The sequence below is a fragment of the Oenanthe melanoleuca genome, chromosome 7, assembly GCF_029582105.1.
Source record: "Oenanthe melanoleuca isolate GR-GAL-2019-014 chromosome 7, OMel1.0, whole genome shotgun sequence".
NCBI classification, from domain to species: Eukaryota; Metazoa; Chordata; class Aves; order Passeriformes; family Muscicapidae; genus Oenanthe; species Oenanthe melanoleuca.
The window spans coordinates 18,899,869-18,922,216 of NC_079341.1; the positions used below are offsets into that span (position 1 = coordinate 18,899,869).

The following is a 22,348-nucleotide window of genomic DNA, read 5'->3' on the forward strand; positions in this document are numbered from 1 at the left end:
TCGGGACTTTCTCACCTCAGTGTAAGAATGTAGCTGAATGCTTCTGTGTCTCTGACACTAAACCTCAGCATGCCTGGGGTGGGGGCTGATGAGGAAAATGACATAATAGATGTTGACTGTCTCCCTTCCCTACATAAATAATGTCAGGAAGGTTGTTGTGGCAGTGCTTTTGGCATTAGATTATCTAATGGTAGAAATGTCCTGATTTTTCTTCTTATTGTTAACATTCAAGTAATTCCTTTTACATGGAAATTAGAATAAAGCAAATGTAGTGTCAGGAGATAGCATGTGCAATACAGCTTTCCTCATTTCTGTGCACCAGTATTACCATTTGGGGAAGAATAAAGTGTGATTATTTTTCTTAGAAGGCATTACATGATTTATTTGTTCATTCAGATGACAAGGCAAAACAAACTAGTTTCACTTTTCCCATAGGCTTTCAAACCAGAAAACCGTCTGTCTTCCTGATAGATTTTCCATTTTCTAATGTAGGCAAATAATTTTTTAGAAAGCTAAAGAGCTAAGGAATCCTTATTCTCAGAAGCTACCTAGAACCAGACAGAGCTTGGCGTCCTGAATTTACCCAAACACAACACAGTGTTACATGAGGTTGTTTCCAGAGGTGCTAGAAAATAATTTGTTCCCAACAGCTGGTTGATTTGTCCCAACAATTACCTAGCACAACTAAAATTCAAAGACTTTCAGTGCCAAACATGGCTTTGAAATGAAAGAGTGTTTATGGATGTGTTGAGCAGACAGGCAGGTGATGGCAGGGGTGTACCAGGACAGGAGGCGCTGCGGGCAGGGCCGGTCACTCACCAAAGCTGCAGGGAGTCCTGCCACAACTACACAGCTCCTGCTTGAGTGGAAAAGGGCCACTGCTGGCTTGGCTCAGCCACTGAAGATGGCTTTCTGACTGGAACCACAAAAAATGCTGTACTGTATTCTCAGTGACTGTAAAACCTTACTCAGGAGAGAATAAGAAATCCTACTGTCAGACAAGCAAAAACAACTGGGAAAACAGTTGTCTTGACTTTCAGGTTCTTCTATTTCTGTATTTTCCCTTACTGAAATACCCCAAATAGACTTTTCCACACACTGGGCAAAATTTTTAGCAGTTATCTCCTTGTAAATGCTTCTTAGAAATGTAAGCTTCAATATATTTCTAGTTATTGAATAAGATGCTACTAAATGTATCAGTATATAATGTCCTTCTTGATGTTCTGGTGCAAACCAGAAAAATGTAACTGTCAGAAATAACATGAATATAATTCCAATCCTTTTAATTTAGTGAATTGGCTCAAATTTAATACATAGATCTGAGATTACTTCTGGGTCTTATTTGATCATGGTTTCTTTGAATTTCATCTTCGCTTGGAGATATTTTATTTCTCTTTTTTGATCAAGTACATTTGTCCGTATGTCTCTCTGTCTTCAAGACAGGGAGATAATAACTCTTTCCCTTTGTAAATAAGCCCCATAATTTTTTACAAAGTTGTAGGAGTACTAGTATTATTCCCATCTAGAAATCTATGAGCATGCATCTCAATTTAAAACAAACCAAACTCCCTCCCCCAAATTCAAGCATGTTTTTAATAAGCATAATTTGAACAAAGTACAGTTTTTCCTTCCTACATTACATAAATTTTTTTGAGCTAAAACATGTATCAGTGAACATGAGCTATCAAACAAGCCAATTTGTTAGAATTCCATATGGATATTTTTCTATTTTTGTAAGACTTTGATTACATTCCATCACTTCAGAGAGTAAAGTTATATTAGAAGTACCCAAAATTCCAAACATGATTTTAGTTTTTAAGGACGCATATAATAAATCTTTTTATCCTTACTAATTTAAAATAACTTCATTTGTTAATCCAAATAAAAAAAGTTTAATGTTTATGAACATTAAACAGAGATTTAGTACCACAGTTTTCATTGCTTTTAGTACTAATTTGGTTTTAGTTGTTATCTTTAAGAAATGTTAGTTTAAGAAATGTTTGGTTCTTATCTTAAGACAAAAAATGCTGCATTTAAAAAATGAATGCTCATAACAAATGCTTTAGCTGGAGGAGAAGCTTTATTGATTTTTAGGGGTGGGATTTGGGAATTGAATTTTTCTGGAGCATAACATTTTATTTACTGGTGGTTGATAAACTGCAGTGTCACCTGCCAGCTGGCTTCAGTTAAAGAAAGCTGATTGATAGCCCAGGACATACATATGAAGAACAAAATTATAAAAATGGTAGAAACTTCTTCCCCCCTCCTCCCTTCCCCCCTCCCCCAGTTAGTCAGCCTAAGTATTCCTTTGGCTTGAACAGGATAATTTTTTTTATTTATTGCCTGCATTATTCTAACTCTTATAGATACCAATTGCCATTAAAGCTTCTGTCTACTAGGCTCTTAACATTTTATGAAAAGAATTGGTTTGGACACACTATACAGTCCCTGAATGCATATCATCATACAGTGGAATTTAGACATTTATCCAGGTGTCACCCGCTATTTCTTGCCCTTTGTATGAAGATGCCTGTGTTAGAAAAACTACTCCAGTGTTCAGGAGTAAATTTTAAAAACTTACATTAAAATAATTTACATATTAAATGTAGTAGCTTTTCCCCGGTGAGTTTTTTGTTTGGCTGGGGTTTTTTTTTTTGTGTCTTTTGGTTTGGTTTTGCTAGTTGTTGTTGGTTTTTTGTTTGCGAGTTTGGGGTTTTTTTTGAGGTTTCCAAAATAACTTCATAACTAATTCCTTCAGTTTTCTATACACGAGGACTAGTTTTAGATGTGGTCACCAGTAAAGAGAGTAACAGTGACATAACCACGTGGCTGTTTCTTCGTTTCTCTGCCTTGCTGTTTTGTCTGAATCCTGCCTTCACCTTTTTCGTACTGGCTATGGTCTGCACACAACTGCTTTTCACACCTATCAATCCTGTTTCTTGACTTGTGGTTTGAAACACGTTCTTCTGTCAAAGGAAGATGCCCTTCTCGAAGGGTCAGAAGCCCAGCTCCACCTGCCAAGTTTTCTACTTGAGTTAATAAAGGATTGGCAGCAAGGAGGCCTGTACCATCATACCAGTATCATTTCTGTTATCAGAAGTGTAAAAAAGAATGCAAGTGGCAGACAGTAATCTTCATTTTAATTGGTATTAACAGTGATTTATAATTTAAATTATATGTAATTTTATAGACCACCAATTTTGGTTAAAAACAATGCTTAATTAAACTGCTGTTATCAGAAAGGTGTATCTTTATCAGATACACTTTTTAAAATAATTTCAGGGGGCTGGAAGCAAAAAGGCAAACCCAAACAGCTAAATGAAAAACATGTGAATGTATATAATAATAATTAATTTATAAAAATATAATCAATTACGTAAAAATATAAAAACTACAGAAGGAAATTACTGTATTTTATTTAAAAATGAGCAATTGGATCTTATGAAAAAGGAGCTAAACTGTTGATGAGCTAAACTGTTTATTAAAGGAGCTAAAGGTTGATTAAAGAAGGTAAAAAAACAACCCTCTAACATTTAGAAAAGATTGGAGAAGTCAATAATCTGCAAAAGCAGATTATGAAAGGGTTTTTTAAAATCTTTTGCTAGTGTAGCTAGTGTACATAACTTCATTACTTTAACTGCATTTTGATACTATCTGTTCACAAAGCTTTATGAAGGACAAGTCCAATGGGTTTCAAACTGTTGTTAGGAATAACATCATGTTTTCAGACAGCTTACTGTGAAATTGCTTATTGAGAGCATCTTTCAAGGTGAGGCAGCTGAGCCTGGAAAGATAAAATTGCTTGAAAACTATAAATATATGCCATACAGTATTTCAAGAAATGGCAGACCCTTTTATGGCACTGAAACTGCACAATACAACTCATGTCCTGTCTGAATTCTACCATGGCCTAAAAATAGAATACCTTTTGTTTTTATCTGAACATCACACTACTTGCTTGGTTCTTTAATCATCTAATTAAAGAGTATTCCTAACATTTTTGATTTTCTAATTCACTTTGAACAAATGCAGTAATTGCTGAGGAAAATGCACTCCATCTCTGTGTACAGTATGTGAGACAAACTTGTACCAGTGCTCAAATGAGTGAAGCAATTAACTTAAAGACAGTATCAACTGTATTGATGCAGTGATATAGGAGAGATTTTAACTATTATATTAAAATGGAAATCTATAGCACTATTTTGATAATTTTTGGAAATGCTTAATGCTATAAAAACAAGTAACCAGTGTTATAGCTCTATAATTTATGTTTTGCATTTACAATTTTAATAATATTGAACCGTTAAAGCTGTGTTTTCAACCAAAATAATTCAAATTTGACGGATTCTGAAATGAAAGTACAAAGTCCTATAAGCAAGTAATTATAAAGATTTATATTACAGATGTTGACATCTCATAGCTAAGTAGTTTTGTTTCCAAATGCAGTGGAGCATTTTCACTTTGGAGCAGGGCCAGTCAGATCACCCTACCCCCGATTTACCCATCCTCATTTTGTTAAACAACATACAAATGTAGCACAGACTTCCAGTCAAGTGAGCAGGTCTTAAAAAAGACGACACTATTTAGGATTCTTAGGACTTTATTCAATCCAAAGATCTGTCAAATGCATGAAAACAGAGGTTTTACTTCTTCTCCTCTGCTGTGTTCTTTCCTCCCATCTAGCCCATGCATTAATTTTCTGCTCACCTAATCAGAGCCCCACCTACAGAACATGCAGTACTGACATGCTCCTGTCAGCCGACTGACACGTGTACAGTGCCTTGTATACCACAGTGCCTCTGTCACCTAACATTACTAAGAACATCCATCTCATCTTCATTTTTTGTACAATGAGATGTGCTCTGTGAATGTAATATTCAGCTCTATCCACTCTGAGGTAAATTATCAGCATAGTGCATTTTACACGACTCACATTATATCCCACAGATGCAGTGTAAGCTGCTCCCTAGCAACTGCAGCAAAAATATACCCCTTTAGGCATTTTTCCAGCTAAAGAAACCAACTTTCTGTTTGATGAACTTCATATATAAAACAATCTTGCCTACTGTCACCTCAAATTGTTCTGACTAATGGTCCTTAAGATGCATTTTTAGCCTTTTGCCTTGTTTGGGTTCTGATACTGAAGCTTCTTTTGCAAACCTTCCACCTCAATGATTTTAGCACCAAGTGAAAAAAAGTATTTTTCAAAACCAAGAAATATATTCCCAATAAAAACTAACCATTTATACAAGAATTATAATCATGAGATAGAAATCCATTTTAGATGGAAAATCTAACTCCCAATATGCTGGCAAGAGTGAAGATCCTGGATTTATTTTCTGGAATGCCAAAGGCTTTTGGTTGGACTTCATTCACATAGTGAATGGAATTGCAAGTATTTTCAAAGAACTATAAGCTTTTAAGTAGACTATTGCTTCTTGTGTCATCCAAAATCTAAGTGAACTTAGAAAGACAGAAATTAGTCCTTGTTTAAAAACAATTATCCTCATGCATCTCACCTCGTGAATTGTATGTGGCTTCTGTGACATTGTTATTCATTTTAACACACCATAAAATATTTTAAAGGTAATAACAGAATAATAAGCTCATTAATGCTTCACAAATGAACAGAACCCTCCACCAACATTTAGGAATTTCCTCCCCTCTGTTAGGGGACGGGTGTTGCAGCAGACAGTTAACTTCCCCAATGGAGTCAAGCCTTCAAGTGTGATGTTATGAGGCTGGCCAGGTTAGCACATTTAGGCAGAGGCTAGTTTGCTGTTTTTGGACTGATCTACATCAGCCTCCACTGGCATGCAGCCTGTGCAGGGGCAAAAAGACAACAGTTCAGGACAGAAGAGCAAACAGCACCTGTTAGCTAGCCACAGAAAAGAGCAAAAGCAGAACAGCATTATCCTTTCCCTTCAGGAAATTCTGTTTTGGGAACAGTTACAGACCCCTGAAGGAATCTGTCATTTCAGTGGAACAGGACAAGCATCCCTGCCCTGTTGACTGATACCTCTCTGATTAAAAGCAGAGCCTGTGCTGTGTGACTGCACTTCAAACATCTTCCTTGGTACCCTTTAGTGAAATTGACTCTGAAAAAGTGTAAATGAAATCCACATACACAGTTTATGCCAGTTTTTGACATGACCCTAGAACAGGGCCCTGAACATGGTGAAGCAGAAATGCTTTCTGAGAAGTCCTGTGTCACCACCACCTGAAGTCAAATACTGTACAGAAACTGGCATACTTAATAAACTGCCACTGAAATAAATCCTAGTTAGAACAGTGCTAACAGACATGCCTAATTCCTGAACCAAAGTACTTATCTTCAGCCACTGGGTAAGTATCTTGCACAAAAGATGGCATTTCTATTAGAGCCAAGTATTCATCACTTCCATATTGAATAAACTTTGGAGTTCAAACTGCATTTCCATCCGAGAGTTCAATGCAGTATAGCTGGAAGTGTGTTATGAATTCAACCTTGATGCAAAGTTTTATTAGTAGTAGCATAGTCTTTTGTTCAGTGTGATTCTCATTTCATGAACAAACATCCTATTGACTTTTCTGTGACATTTATGTAGTTTAGGTCTGCCAAGTCAGATCTGTGTATGTCTTAATGACCTAATTAAAAGAACTATTGTCATACCACTATATAACGTAGCAAGAAGAGGAGGCAAGCTGTTTCCCTTTTAAGCTAACAGGCACAAAAATCTGTACATAACAGCTTTTAGTTCAGTTCTGAATTTCCACAGAACAAGAAATAACTGGGGTGTTTGTATAATGCCCCAAATGATGAAAGAGTTACGTATTTTAAATGAACAAAAAACATATGGATGTGGCATGCCTTCCTATGTATGAAAAGCTACCTGGATCAGAAGAGAAAAAAATAAAAACAGTTTTGCAAATGTTATACTCAGAGTAAATGACTATATGATTTTATTTCAAATCTCCTTTAAAACCTTCAAATGCATGTCAGCTTTAATATTAACTATATTGCCAACTTCAATTTTTCACCCAAACTCAGCTTTCACTTTATTTCTCTCATTATTTCCAGAATAAATATAGTGCAAAAATTGAGCAAGGTGTTCCTGACAGTAAACAAATAATAAAAGAGCAAATTCAGTACAGATACTATTCTGATGAAGCCCCAGGCCACAGTTTTTGTGGAAAAGGAAAGTATAAATCTTTGCAACAATGTGTTCTAGAGAAAGCTGTTAAATACAATGAAGCTACCTAAATCCTGAAATCTGGATTCAGTGAAATTCAGGGAAGTCCTGGCTTTTCACTCTTATGGAAGAGGGGAAGGAACTTAAGACTGATGGAATTTAACTGAGGTGCTAGGGATCACTTTTAGTTAGTCCAGTGGGCTTTGGATAAGGATGTTAATGTGAAACTCACTTGGCAATCAACTACTTTAACTTTTGAAAAAATATTTATTCCGATCTGCATAGTTATATATTAGCCCACCTTTTGTATGTTTTTAACAATCAATACATTTCTTTCTTATAGTCATTTCTTATAGTCATTTCTTTCTTATAGTTCTGTTTATTGTAACCTTTCTTTGCATAAAAATTATTTAAGCAGAATAATTATACTGTTTGAAGAATAACTCCAGAGAGCTGTAGTTGAGGTTCTTCTTTAAAGGTATGCAAGGTTATTACAATATTTCATCACCACAAAACAATACATCTTCAGATAGAGGCAATATTAGCTTGTAAAGTTTCTTGTTACTATGCTACCAACCTTTGCTTGAAAAGCAATTTAATCACTTCCATATTGGTTATACATGAAATATTAGTACTGTGCTTCACAGGGAACACCTCCTGCATTTTCATTACAATATAACTGTATTGCTTACAGAGTCAGAAAATCTATTTGACTTTAAGCATGTCATTGCATCTCATTAAAAAATTTCTAACCTAAGTTTTACTAGTTAAAGAAAAAAAACAGTCTTCCAGTTTTAAGTCCTCAATTCAACCAATCTGGGTTTCATTATTTTCCAGACTCCACATGTCATGTACATGGCTCTTTTAGTTATCTTTCATATTACCACGTTTTAGAACTGCTAAAATACTGTAAGTCATTGTCTTCTGAGACAGAAAACAACTCAAAAATTTTAATATTCCATGAGATAGCGTGGATAACATTCTTATCTAGCTACTGTATAGCAAAAGAAGCTAAGAAGTTAAGAAGCTAAGACTACAACAATCTTTATGGTTTTATATAGGAAAGACATGGTCATCATTTTCAAAAGATCAACATTTTGTTTTTCAACAATGAAAATATATGAGAGTCATTTTTTTTTAAATTTTCCTCCATTAAAATAGTCTATCAGATAACAAAGAAGAGATAGTGTTATTAATACCACGCCCTTCTTGCTAAATCAGGCAAAAAGTGTCATCCAGTGAGTGAGGATATCCTGGTGCATAAGAACAGCGTGTACAAAATGGAAGCAATTACAGAATTCTGAGGTAGTACACAAGACAACATAACAGATTAACAATGTAGGCATGCGTAAATACATACACACAGGACATTTAGATTGTTTTTGAACTGAGCAATGTTGAAACTAAATTTCTGATCAGCATTTTTTTCATCACTTTGGAACTGCTAGGGCAGGCTCCTGAGTGTGTGAGATTCTTCAAGGGGAGTAGGCTGTCACAAAGGCAGTTAACAGACACTTGAGTCTGTAGTGTCCTCACACAACTGTGGTACCACCAGCAAAGGCTCAACCAGGGCACCAAGCTGTAGTGTCCTTGAACTTCACCCACCCAGGCAAGTACAAGTGCCACCAGGTACCCATGTATGTCCCTGTACCTAAAAATACTTCCCAACCCAGCAGATCTCATCCTGCTCTCCCAGTTGCTCTCTAGTGGCTGGGATCAGGTAGTTCTGGCCATGCCATGTCCATAGTGTGACTGAAACAGATCCTTTGATTATCTCTAGCCTGAGCAAATCTGCTCTGGTGTTCACAGCAGCAGGGAATCCAGGAGCCAAACCTGGCACCGTGTGTGTGCTGCACTGCGTACAATCTTCTTAACACATTCTGCAGATAAATCAGTCTCAAAGACTGTTGTTTTACTAAAAGTATTTGAACTGTAACTGATACCAGAACTGATTTCTGGTATTAATTATCACAGTTTTTATTCAGAGGATGTTTCAACATACAAGATAGTAATTGCTTCGTTCTACCTGACACACAGGCTTTGTCTATAAGAGAATTATGAAATGTTTTTTAAAATGCAAAATTAGGTAGTATTTTTAATACAGCTGCTTAAAGTCATATTGTTAAAACCATTACTAAAAAAATTACTTTCAAACAACTGCATGTTGTGTAAGTGGAACTTTGGCCCAATAACATAAAAATTTATAGTTTGAAAGATGGAAAAACCCCATCTTAATTTAAAAAGTTTGGGTAGATCTATGAAAGTTGGAAAAAACACACAGAACCTTTACTGGTATATTGATAGAACTGCTTTAACAATAATTGTGAATAGTTCCAAAATATCAGGTCACACACAAAAATTACCACAGGTCAGAGTCTTCATTTCACTGACAACTGTACAAAGTGCATAGGAATTGCTCAAACATAAGTGACTTGTTTGCTCATGCCAGAAGTCTCAGTACAGAGCAATCACCTCTAACTCATCTCTAGCAGCAAAAGGAAAGCATGCAGGAATTCGGCTGAGTGACCACTCAGAAAATAGGGACATAGTTTACAAAAGACAAGATTGATTAGCACTTGTAGGTTACTTACTTTTATGGGTCATAAAGAAATTTTCCTTCCTCACTGTTTTCAAATGATGGAGGAGATTATTTCCAGGTGACCTCAGCTGGGATACATTAACCAATACATGAGTTCCCCAGACTTTGGAGTAAATATATTAATGTATCATTTACAATTATCTAAAATTAGATAAAATTATATAAAATCTGGCCAAGGCTCAAACTGCTATGCCTTGGTGCCTGCCTCTAAGTGGATCTGTGATCCCATGACACCCAGCCAGAGTGATCTACAATAACCCAGCCAGCAACAGTCAGATGCCTCAGTCAAAAGCCACCGACAAAATGCAACAGCAGGCAGAGGTTCAGGGAAGTTTTCCATCTCCAGGTGGGCTGTTTTTGTTCTGACAAGTCCTTGCAGGGCAAACAAAACCTAGCAGAAGCCTACTGTGACAGATTGGTTGTTGTATGATCCATCACTTCTCCTGCATATCCACATTCATTTACACATTTTACTATGACTTGATTCATGGCCTGATACTCAGTACAAGTGTAGCACCTTCAGAGGAAAGCCTACTACTTTTTCAATTATTTTCTATAAATTTTTATTGAACTGTTTTGAATTGTCATTTTATGTTTCATGTTCTTAAAAGAATTAATGAATTTTGTTTCAGAAAACTGAAATGAAAAACAAGTCTGCAAGTGGACAGCTGATTACTTGTGACAGCATGACTTTCCTCTCCCCAAACCTGCAGGTGAGCTTTTCTGCTTATACTACTAAATTCTCTTGCTACCTACTTTTGTCATGATGGTTCATAAGATCAAAGCTCTCATCGTATCAGATGATAAAGAGCAATTTTAGAATATGAGCTGCAGTACCGAAATCAGTTTGCATGAGACTTCAGCTGATATCAATACCAAATCTTAAAGACAAAGAATTACTGTTTCTTCTCTGCAAATAAAAAAAACAATTCATAGTAAACATCTTACTTTGGAACTTCTCAACAGAATTCAGTCTGTTTATGTTTGGAATCAGCAGCAATAACATTAAATTAATTTATTTAATTTCCTTATTACAAATGAATAAACAGTACAGACCTTCTACAAATTAGTTCATAGTTTAAATAGTATTTTGTTTGATGCCTCTATGTTCATGGACACACCTACCAAGAATGTTTCTTTTCTCCTGGGAAACATTCAGAACAAGATATCCATAAAATGGAATTCAGTATTTCCTCCTCACTTGTAACTAGGACATAATGTGTCGAATTCTACTTCCATTGACTTCTAATTTCATGAACAAGATAGAATACATGGGTAAAATAACATTTTTCCCAGTAGCAGTTTATTTTCTATGTGAAATGTTTAATATGATCCAACTTAGAGAATCAGTAGCAGACGGGATACTCAAATTCTATTCCAGATTTTTCTGGCCCATTTCAATGCCTGATTAATCAATGGGAATGTTTGACTTTGTACATTAATCTGAAATCTGCACATGAAAATCTCCAGCAAGGATGTCGGTCTCTTCAGAGTTTACAAAACCTTTTTTCACCTTAGTTGCAACACAGCAAAATATTTGTGTAAAAGTATTTCAGAGCAGAAGAAGTAACGTGCTCTGTAACAAACTGATTGGGTAGAGGTGAATCCTGAGCAAGTAAATTAAAGACATCAGACATCAACATGAAGTTGAGTTGCCACTAACTTGGTGAGAAACTTCCATTTCAAGTTTAATTCTTGTGATGAAAACCTCATATATTTCAATCTTTTAGGCAACTTTTAGCAGTGCTCTGTTACTGCCTACCTTATTTTAAGCAAATACAGTATAAACTATATATAACAGAATTTGGTTTATGATTATATTTGAGCTAAGGTGCATTTTCTGTGGCCTTTAAACAAAAATCTAGCATACTCAAAAGCTTGGCAAAAAGATGAACCAGTGGCTTTACTACAAAGTCTGAAATCCAAGTTAAATGTATTCTTTTTCTACGTGGAAAAATCTTGCAAATGCTAAAAGCTTTAGGTGAACATTAATATAATAGATTTTTATAGTAAAATGCTATCACTGTACTAATGCCACTCTAACTAGCTTCCTAACAGATCTTATGAATTACTGAGATATAATGTATGTTCTTAAAAAGTATACATGAAAAAATTAACTTGTTAGAGTATTTTTTGGATGCCCACAATGATGTGGCCTCATTTACATGTACCATTGTACCTACATCTGAGTATTTTTTCTAGAGAAGAACATAGTAAAATTTGGCTAATGATTCTGAAGTATCTTATAAAAGTGTTAGATGAATGATTGCACACAATCTTAATAGAAGAAGATATTGTCAAAATTGAACAATGGAACACGAGTTCCATTTTTTACAGTGATAGTCTGCTTAAGGCAGATAAGCAGCACATGTGGCATTGCTCTATCACTGCTGCCAAATGTATTCAGCAATTACCACTACTGTGGCCTGTAAGTACTGGGGAAAAAGACTCTGCAGGCTGACAGTGTTCATGTCCATCCATGACGTCCTTACACGCTACCATGAGCTCTCTGTGCTACACTGAGCTAATTTTGAGCTGCATCAGCCAACAGGAAGCTGTTTTGATTTTGCAGCTACTTGTACACATGGACATGCTTGTCATGAAGTAGCACTGGGTGGGTATCAAGCACAGCATGCAAATGGAATACACCAAAACCTTTTCCTTTGGCAAACTGCCTTGTTTTTGGTTGCTACAGATTCCAGCAAACAACATCCATTTAATAGATCAGGAATACAAATTTAAACCACCCCTGACAAAAATAAAGTAGAAATACATTTGTTATCTACTTGAATACATGCTAATTTGAAAAAAGCTGTTCTGATGAACTGTATTATAGTGCAAAACAAAATGAAAGAAGAATCCTATTGTTGCAACCAACTACAATTGGTAACAGTCTTTCAGACAACCAGATTTACACAGCAGATGACCTCATCAATGGGTAGCAGAGCAGCTGGGGCCTTTTTCAAAGGAAATAAAATGTAATTCTTTAAGTTAAATATTTAAATTAACAAAGCAATAGGCTTCCTACTAAAATAGTCCTGTACTTCTGCCAAGTATTCAAATGACAATATATTAAGAAACAGAGCAGCACTTCAGACTGGGGCTTGACAAGCACATAAGGCAATTATTAACTGCTGCTGTTCAAGCATCTTGCTCTCCTCTTGCATTTACCTTCATAGTTCTATGTCCTCCCTTGCACAGCCTTCATAAGGTCCTCTGTGAAGCAGATTCAAGCTGGCAGAAAGTGGGTTTCTGTTTTGTTTTGGCTTTTTAAGTCAGTGGCTAGGGCAGAGAGTGGTCTTCTGCCAGACTTATGCGCTGAAGTAGTTCTGCAAAGGGTTAGGAAGGATGGAGTTACTGTGACTGGGAGAAGGGAAAACAGGATTATCACAGACACTCTGCTGGAGTTACTTGTCCTGCTGTGAAACCACATTTATTACTAAGTAACACTAAGTAGTAACACAGCACACTTGTAATACATTTCTGATGTTTCTTCAAACCTCACGCTCAGTGCTGTTGGCAATGCAGCAGCTTTCCTAAGTGACATGCTTTGAGTATGGAATGATGAGCCTGGCTTTGAACAAGGAACACGAAGAGATGCTTTCTATATGGCGGGCTTCCAGCCTAACCTCTAACACAACTGGGAGGGAGGAGAAGAAAAGCTTCAGTTATTATTTTCATCTTAGTATGAAATGTAGCTCACAAATGAAAGGTGATTAATTAGATAGCATTGGAGTTAAGGCTATTGTGTACTGAATCCGTAGAGGCTGGGAAAGCATTAAAGGCATTTGAGTAAATATCACTTAGCACTCCAATATTTTTAAAAGGTTCTTTGGTTTTAATTAAAAATAATTTTAACAGCAATCAACATGGATCAAATACCATATACCACTATTCTCAATTCCCCGTGCATTGCAGTTGGAGTAAGTGCTAGGAATGGCATTTTTGGAGTTTTCTTTCTGTTTTATGTGGTCAGGATTTCTGAGCACAGCATTAACCTGAGTTTATTGAAGTGCAAAAAAACAACAACAACAAAAATCCAACAAAAAACAAAACCTGTGTTACATTTAAATGATTTTTAAATCTATGAACACCTTTGTCTGATATGCCATGACATTTTATTCCTTGCAGACATACATGCAAAAAAACTCACAAGGTATGATACTGTTGGCAAAATTGAGACAAAGACAAGAAGTTGTCTTTGAGCACAGAACTAATGCCACCATGATGGCAAAGAGCTCCAGAAGAACTATGCAGGCCTCAGAATGGACAAAAAGACGACAAATGAGCTTTAATGTAGATAGTAGATATATGTAGGCTAATACATCTCATGGAAAATATTCTCATATACACACCATGCTGACAAATGACTGAAGAAAAATAATTCAGCAGTCATTATTGACAGATCCTATATACAACAGCAAGAAAAACCCTAGCAAAACATTGGGTGTCATGAGGAAAGGCATCAAGAAGAATACAGTGCACATTTATACAACCTTGGTCCATCCACGTCTCAAGTACTTCTGATCTCTGCATCTCAAGAACAGACTCTAGTCAGAGAGCAAAATATCAAAAGGATGGAGTGCCTACCTTAGAAAATTAGACTTGAGGGGCTCTTTAGTTAGAAAAGAAGACTTAAGCAGGATATGATCAATCAAATTATGAAGATGGTAAAGAATGTAAAGAAGCTTGATAAATCCTTCAGTAATAGAACTAAACCTAGGACCTTTAACAAAGCTACCACAACATTAGTTTATAAAGAATTAAGTGTTTCTTTAGGTAGTAAGCTTCTGGAACTTGCTGCCACAGGAGGTTGTGTAGATAGTAAAGCATCAACAAGTTTGAAAAACACAAGTTCTTGGTTTGCAGGTCCACAAAGGGGCTCTAAAAACACTGAGCAGATATATACCCACTGTCCATAATATCACAAACAAGTATGCAGGAAGAGTAAAAGGGAATAGGTTCATAAAATGGCAAGGTTTGTGTGTAGTCCCTAACAGAATCCTGTAACGTCACTGCTGAAGACTGAACTGAATATGAAGGTACACTGGTCTGACACAAAAGAGCTTTTCTGATGTTCTTCACTTCAGTTGCATTTAGTATTTTCTACTGAGCTCTGAAAAATCCATGAAGGCAACACCTCTGCTTCTTAGCAGCTGTGAAAGATGGAGGTAAGATTTGAATAACAGCAGTCCTTCAATATAAATTCCAACACAACATCCTGTGCTAAGCAATTAGTACTATATCTTTAAACAAAAATAAGGGTCAGACCCAGGAAGAAATATTTGCATTACTCCAGGCAGTGTAACCCCAAAAAACCACAGATGTTCCACAGCAAGATCAGCTATTTCATTGAAACTGTAGCCACCTGCTGAGGGACAAAAGAAACAAACATCAGCCCCTCAAACAGCTGAGCTGCAGAACTTAGCTCAAAGGGAAGCAAGGTCAGCCATGTAAGTCATTCACATTTTTACTAAAGTCTCAAAAGATAGAGTTAAATCCTACTGGTACTCAGATGGCAGTCTTAAAAAACTGAATGCAAAAGCCAGTATCTATTGGTTGTTTTCTGCCTTCCTCTAGAGAAACTGTTTATACATGAAATAGGTGTATTACAATTGCAATACTTTGAGACTACTGATAATACAGAACACCTGCAAAGGGAAAAGGTATGCTGGCAACACTCCACAGAAATGAATAAATGTAGCTCAACAGTATTCTCACAAGTTTTCAGTTATGTACCATTTTTTTAGTTCGCTGCACTCCTCACCATTAGCTCCCTTACCAGTATTTGGTAACTACTTCTTCGGATGCAAAACATACATATTTATGTATTTCAAAAATATTTGTAGTGATACATTAAATTATACACTAATATATGCATTAAATTACGTATTTAGTCCTTAAGGGAATTATAGAGTTTTGATGAGTAACTATTGCAGATATCTAGATTATTCCCACTAGTTTGGGACTTTGAATTGAGAGCTACAAAAATCAGAATGCAAGAGGGTTAAAAAGTGTCCACTACCCATAAACATGCAATACCTGGCAATTTTACATTTTAGGTAGTGATACAAGAAGAGGGCTGTCTTGTAATTGAGATCAGCAATTCATTCATTATTACCTTGATTCATCCCTCTATTAATAGTAGCCATAAACTGGCTACTTACTTACTCTCATACATCCTTTCTCCTGGTTTTGCTGGGGAAAGCTGATCTCTTCCACCAACATATCTGCAGTCTGTCAGTCAAAGAACAACCAGCCCATCTTTGCTTCTCTCCCTCTGTGGAAGAGCTGTATTCTCAGCACTGGGAGCTGAATTCCTGTTTGAGAGTATCTTTTCTAAGCTCTTGGAAGGGCATTCTCAGGAGACAGAGGTGCTCAAGCAGAGCACTCTTGGTCACTATGCCCATGGCACTGCAAGGCAGCAGCAGATACTGTCACTGTTTGGAAACATTTGAGGCCTGTGGGTAAGCAGCAAAGGGAACATTTGGATGCTGAGGCATTTTATACTTGTGTGTATCTACTGTATCTAGATTTCTGCAGAGCTGCCATACATCAGCATTTAGAGTTGCTGTGTTTGACAGAGACACAGCTAATGGCTATGAGTCCGTTTTTAAACTGCAGTTCAAAACCAGCATTAGCTTTTCCAAAAAATCAGTGTACCATTTGCATAATCTAATATAACTAGGATATATATCATTCATTCATCTTTTCCATGAGCTTCTGCAACTCTTCATTGGTTCAACAGACTGTACTTATGTAGTTATTTCTAAAATACACTTAGTTCTAAAAAGCATACCACTTTCTCTAGCTGTATCAAAAGAAATAATTTTCCTACTAGTCATGGCAAATTACACCAATAACATTTTAGTATCCATCTTTATCTATTTAACTAAATAAGCAACAGGGTGGAGAACATGACAGAATTGGCTGCTTCAGTTCCAGATTTCTTATTATATTACATATATAGAGAAACTACCCCGTAAAACTTACTACTACAAAAGCAGCATAGGAAAATTCAGGATATCTCTGAGTGTTGGGAAGCATACAGATGGACTCATTTTCTTTTATATAGAAGAAAACCATGAAAAGCAAGCTAAAAATTTCTGAAACTTCTTCATTCTCTTCTAACTTTTAAATAGGTATGAGCATTATGTAATTATAATACTTATTAATATTAATACATTTACAGCTGATTAATATTTTTTAACAAGTAAAGAGTTTATACAATTAATTCTGACTTCAGTGCTGGAATGATTGCTGCTCCAAAAAATTTCATTACTTACTAACAAAGAAAATTAATAAACACTAAATTGAGCATCCTTCTGAAATTACAGCATTGAAATATTTTGACGTTTTAGAAAAGGTTTCCTCAGAACTGTGCATGGGAAAAAAGTATTTAAGACAAAGATTGGCTATATAGTAAATACACTGGCATACATTCCCCTGCATGCATGTTCTCTTGGGAACAGCCCCACTGAAACGACTGTCACAAATAAAGTCTTCTCATGTGCTGAAGGTTCTACAGTTTACCCATTCACAAACTACATTTTTAGATTAAAATTTGGTGTCACTCACAAGGGAGAGCAGGGGGAAAGCTTAGTGTTTTCAGCCTGTCATCTACAGATTTCACTGCTCTCTTCCACAAAACAACCACAAAAATTTGGGATTTTCGTTCCTAAAAAGGCACATAAGGAAAACACGGGTGATGTTATGAGGCAGATGAGCAAAACTGAGTGCATCTCAGACATTGCATCATGACTATGTGCGACATATTTGGATGAGGATTGTTCTCTACATTAAGCTAAAATACTCTGACAACACTGAATCAGGTTAACTAAATGAGGTTTCAGAAAAACAGGTTTGACAATATGAGATTTGCTGAATCTGTATAGATATTTACAGAATTAGATGTACAAGAACTGAAATTTCATAAGCAATTTATATTCTGCCAAAAAAATGTAATTTAGTGTGTAACTATGCAGGGAGGGAACAGTATTTTGCTCTAAATTCCACACCTCACATCTTTTACACTTACTTGTGCTTTCCCCACAGCTGTAAAAATGGGCTTCAGCTCCCCAAAGCAGAGCATGTATGTGTTACAATGGTGTTTGCAATGGTTATTCACCCTTGCATCTATCACGATTTAAAACATTTCTGAAAATACATTATGCATCACGTGACTGAACACGTCCTTATGACTAACTAATCAGAATACTCTATCTAAGAAAGAGTGAACAAGATCAATATACTCCTAGAAAGTAGAAAACGAAGCTTAGAGGTACATAGGAACTAAAAAAACCCCAACGAAATCAAACTAAATGCTCTTTACATTTTCTGCAGTGTTTAAATATTTAAAATACCCAAGAGATGCAAAATGACCAGCAGATAACACAAACTATTTTCTCTTCGTCTGTTAATTGTGGATGCTATCCTGCTTCCTACTGAATCAATGTCAAAACTCCTCTCTATTTCCATGACTGGAAGATCAGGTTCTTCATCACAAAGTCCGGCAACATCCTGGCAGACTCCTTGAAATGTTATATAATCAAGATACTTAATGTTTACAACGACATCTCTAAAGAGCATCTAAAGGCTGTTTTTATCTAAATTAACAAGATTTTACGACACTTCAAAGCCTTCCAATATCGTCTTTATCATTAAAAGTACAGTAGGTTGAAGAACAATGGAAAGGAGTGCATAGGGATAATGAATGCACAGGATTTCCTCTTTCTAATTCCTCCGTCTCAATAGCCAGTGGTCATGTATCAACCGTCACCGATACGCATACTTTAAAATAACTTTTCTTAGAGCTAACTGTGTTAACAACTTTAAGATCCAGTCTGCGGCCACACCACCACCGCCTGCCGCCTTCGGTTGGGTGACTCTCCCCGCTGGGCGTCCGGGAGCATCTTCAAGTAAAACCCTCCCTCGCAGGGAAGTTCAACCCTCCGCCCCAAGACAAGCGCGGCCGCGGGGATCGCCCCATGGCGGGCCCGGGGCACGTCCGCTCTGCCCGTGCCGAGAGGGGCACAGCCGGGACGCGCGACACCGCCTTTCCAGCCGCCACCCCCGGCGGCCCCGCACGGCAGCGCCGGGGACAGCGCTCGGCGGCCCCGCTCGGGGCCCTCCCGAGGCGGCGGAGCGGAGGGGCAGCGCCGCAGCCCCCGCTGGAGCGCTGCTGTCGCTCCCCGCCGCGGCAGCCGCAGGCACCGCCGGCCGCCGCCAGCAGGGCGGGGACACACGAAGTTCCCACCGCACCGCGGATCCCGCCCGGGGACCGCCGCGCCGAAGGGCACGGCAAGGGGCGGTGGGGGACAGCGCCCGCCCGCCCGCGACCCCTGCCCGCCGCGGCCCAGCGCCGCCGGCCGCCCCCGGCATCCCGGCATCCCGGCCGCTCGCCGCTCCGCCCGTGCCGGCACCGCTGCCCGCCGCTGCCGGCGGCCCCTTCAGCACCGGGCGCAAGGGATGCGCACGCCGACGAGCACCCGCTTTCCCCCGGCCGGACCTTACCGGCCGCACTCGCCGCCCTCGGCCACCCGGGCTGCCGCCGCTCCGCGCCGCGCGCCCGCAGCCGGGGCGCATCCCTGCTCCGCCCGCAGCCGCACCAGCCGGCAGAGCGCGCGCCGCGCGGGAGCGCAGCGCGGGCACCGGCGGAGCTCGCCCTCGCCGACTGGCACCGCCGGCAGCCAATGGCCGCTCGCGCCGCGCCGAGGGGGCGGGACGGCGTGACGGGAACGGGCCAACCGCCGCCGCTCCGCGCGGCAGCGCCGTTTCCGGGCGGCGGGAGCCGTGGCGGGGCCGTGCCGGCCGTGTGCCCGCGGTCGGTGTCCCCGTGCTCGGTGTCCCCCGCTGGGCAGCACCCCGCGGGCTCTCCGGGACGCGCTCCAGCCCCGGCACAGGCTGCCGGTGGCGGCAATCCGCTCCGCTGGGCCAGCCTTAGCCATCCCCAGCCGTCTGGAAAACGGGAGCGGGCTGAGGGCCGGCCGTGCAGGTGGGAGCGTGTGCCGCCCACTCCCCGCGTGCACACGAATATGGAGCTTCACGCCAGGGCGCTTTGTTTAAAATAAATAAAATTTGGTGGAAGAAGCTGTATGCTTTCCAGGGGAGTCCCACTGAGCTGAAGCCGTGTCCCCTGGCACCATCCGTGCGGCTGCTGCCGGCTGCCGGCTGCCGCCGACCTTGGCGCGGCCGCGGCGGGACGCTCCGTCGGGCGGCTGTCACTGCGCTGCGGGGTTTGCAAGGCCTCACAACTTACCCCACCGGCAGTGCCGCACCTGCCCGCACCTGTGTGTAAATTGGTTCATTTTTTACCCGTGGACCAGGTGCCTGTTTCTAACTTTCGTATATGTGGTCTTTTGCGCGCTAACCGCAAGAGATGTACCGTGGAGGTGTACGGGTCTAGTAGGGTACCGCAGGCCCTGCAGAAGTGACAATCGAGGATGACCCGTAGGGGATTATTGGTATGAGGTACTAAGGAAAAGGGCATGGGCTTGGTGCTGGAGGCCCGAGGTGATAAACGGCTCACCTGCCGTCACATAAAAAAAGGCAAGTCCGGAGCTGGGCAAAAATGGGTTTGCAACCTTGCAAAGAAACAGTACCTGACATATCTAAGAGATAACATGCTAAATTCAGGTGTAGAATTAGAACTGCAAACCCGTGAAGAAAGAAAAAGGTAGAAAAATATGATTGCAATTATAAGAAATGATCTTAAGGGAAACCAAAGGAGGAGGAAGATATAATAAACCTGAGTATTCTACTTCTCCTGACTAAGGACTCCAAATTCTCACGAAGTCACTGTTCTCGCCCCTTCACACTAGGGTGGAATGAAACTGATCAATAGATCCAGGGGAGCAGGGGAAGGGGGACTGTAACAGCAGGAGAGGAGTACAACAACTTCAACTGCATTATTATTACTCTTTTTCTAGAACTAATAATTATTAGACTCTTAAGATCTCACTTATACTAAGAAAAAATGTCTCTTCCCTCTTTTCCAGACTGTCTAAAAAGCCAGGTAGAATGCTTGAAAACATTTCAGAAATATATTTTACTCCTGGGTGCTTTTCAGTGTTGATGGTCTTTAGCCACTGTTTTGGAATTTGTTTGTCAAGTAGAACCCCTTGAGAAAATACATTTTTAGTAGGAGCATTATACACTTAAAAAAAGGTATCAGATTTTTTACTCCTTGTTAAAGTAGTTTTTAAAGTTTTTAACTTTCGATATCAACCATATCATTATCTTGAAAGAAACACAAAACTCAACACACTATACTTACTGTTGACAGTTTTACAAATATTACAGAACTGACTAGAGCATTGCACAGTTATAACTTTATAACTCCTGCAAACAAGGAGGAAATATTAAAAATAATCCTTGTAAAGGGCTCTCTTTGTAGCAAGCAGAACATACATGTGATTAGTTTTAATGATTTAAACTTACCCAGAAATGTAAACAGAAATTCAGATAATCATGTCTGAAATATCAGCTAAATATCGCCTTCATGAGACAAAATAACACAGAGGAAGGTGTTGCTGTAGACATAGAAGCACCAAATAATTAAAAGCAGAAAAGAGGTAAGAATAAAAAACAGCCCACCTGAAACACAGGTCTGTTGATTAAAGTGCTTTACAGTGTACATAATATATTCTAAAGTTTAGCAGTCTCCCTGATAAACTAAGGTTTGTGGGATTTTTTATATCTCAGCCCGCAAAACTGTTATTTAGCCTTCAGTCCCATAAGACAGAAGAGTTCAACAGTTCTTTCTGAAAAACAATATCATATCCTGGAAAGTGCTAAAGGACATACCCAAGTTGACCTGCTCTTATTCATAGCAGAAACAGTATAAGAAATGCAATTTCCGTACAGCTGTGTCAGCAGGAGTCCTTTCTGTCCTGGATCAACAGGGGTGACTGAAGTTAGGAATCACACCTACTAAAATAATTTTTTTTTGCTGTTAAGACAGCAAAAGATGTGAACTGAAGGCTAAATGCTGGCATTGGAGATTCTGGCAGAGGGTAGGAACTATCCTGAAATTCATTTATGAAGAAAATAAACCCAGTTGCTGTATATCCTTTAAACTTTAAGCTCAGGTTTTAGGAAAGCTGTACTGTAGAACTGTACTATAAGTGTACTATAACTGGCAGATCTTTTACATTAAACTGTAAAATAACCTCTTAGAGATAAACATTATTTCACTCCTCCCTTCTGATAGGGTTTGAATACTTAACTGATACATGGATGCAGCACTGCCTTTGTAGATCCGGGGGAGGACTATTTGATTATTTATTTTTAACTGTGTTACAATTTTCTGGTATTATTCAGCCTCATTTGGTAACTCTTTTGTTAATATCATGTAGATGTATGCTGTGAGATGCAAATCACAGTTGTGTGCTAGGTGCTTTATAGACAAGTGAGGATGCAAAGGGTTCTTGCCCCCACAAACTTGCCCCCTCATTGCACTCTTCTGGAAGTGCATTGGGATCTGATTTCACACTGCATGACAGTGTTTCCTTTTGTTATTTTATCTCCCATGTATTATGTCAGCTGGAGAGAGCTAATCTCCCCATAAACAAAGCAA

At 38.9% G+C, this 22,348-nt stretch overlaps 1 protein-coding gene across 1 annotated transcript in view; it reads right to left on the bottom strand.

Annotated features, from left to right (window-relative positions):
- Positions 1-19,421, bottom strand: part of B3GALT1 (beta-1,3-galactosyltransferase 1) — a 164,862-nt gene extending 145,441 nt beyond the window's left edge. The window contains exon 1 of the mRNA XM_056496761.1: positions 19,285-19,421. The gene's annotated coding sequence lies outside the window, so the exon portion shown is untranslated. The remainder of the gene's footprint in view (positions 1-19,284) is intronic.
- Positions 19,422-22,348: the final 2,927 nt, after the last annotated feature.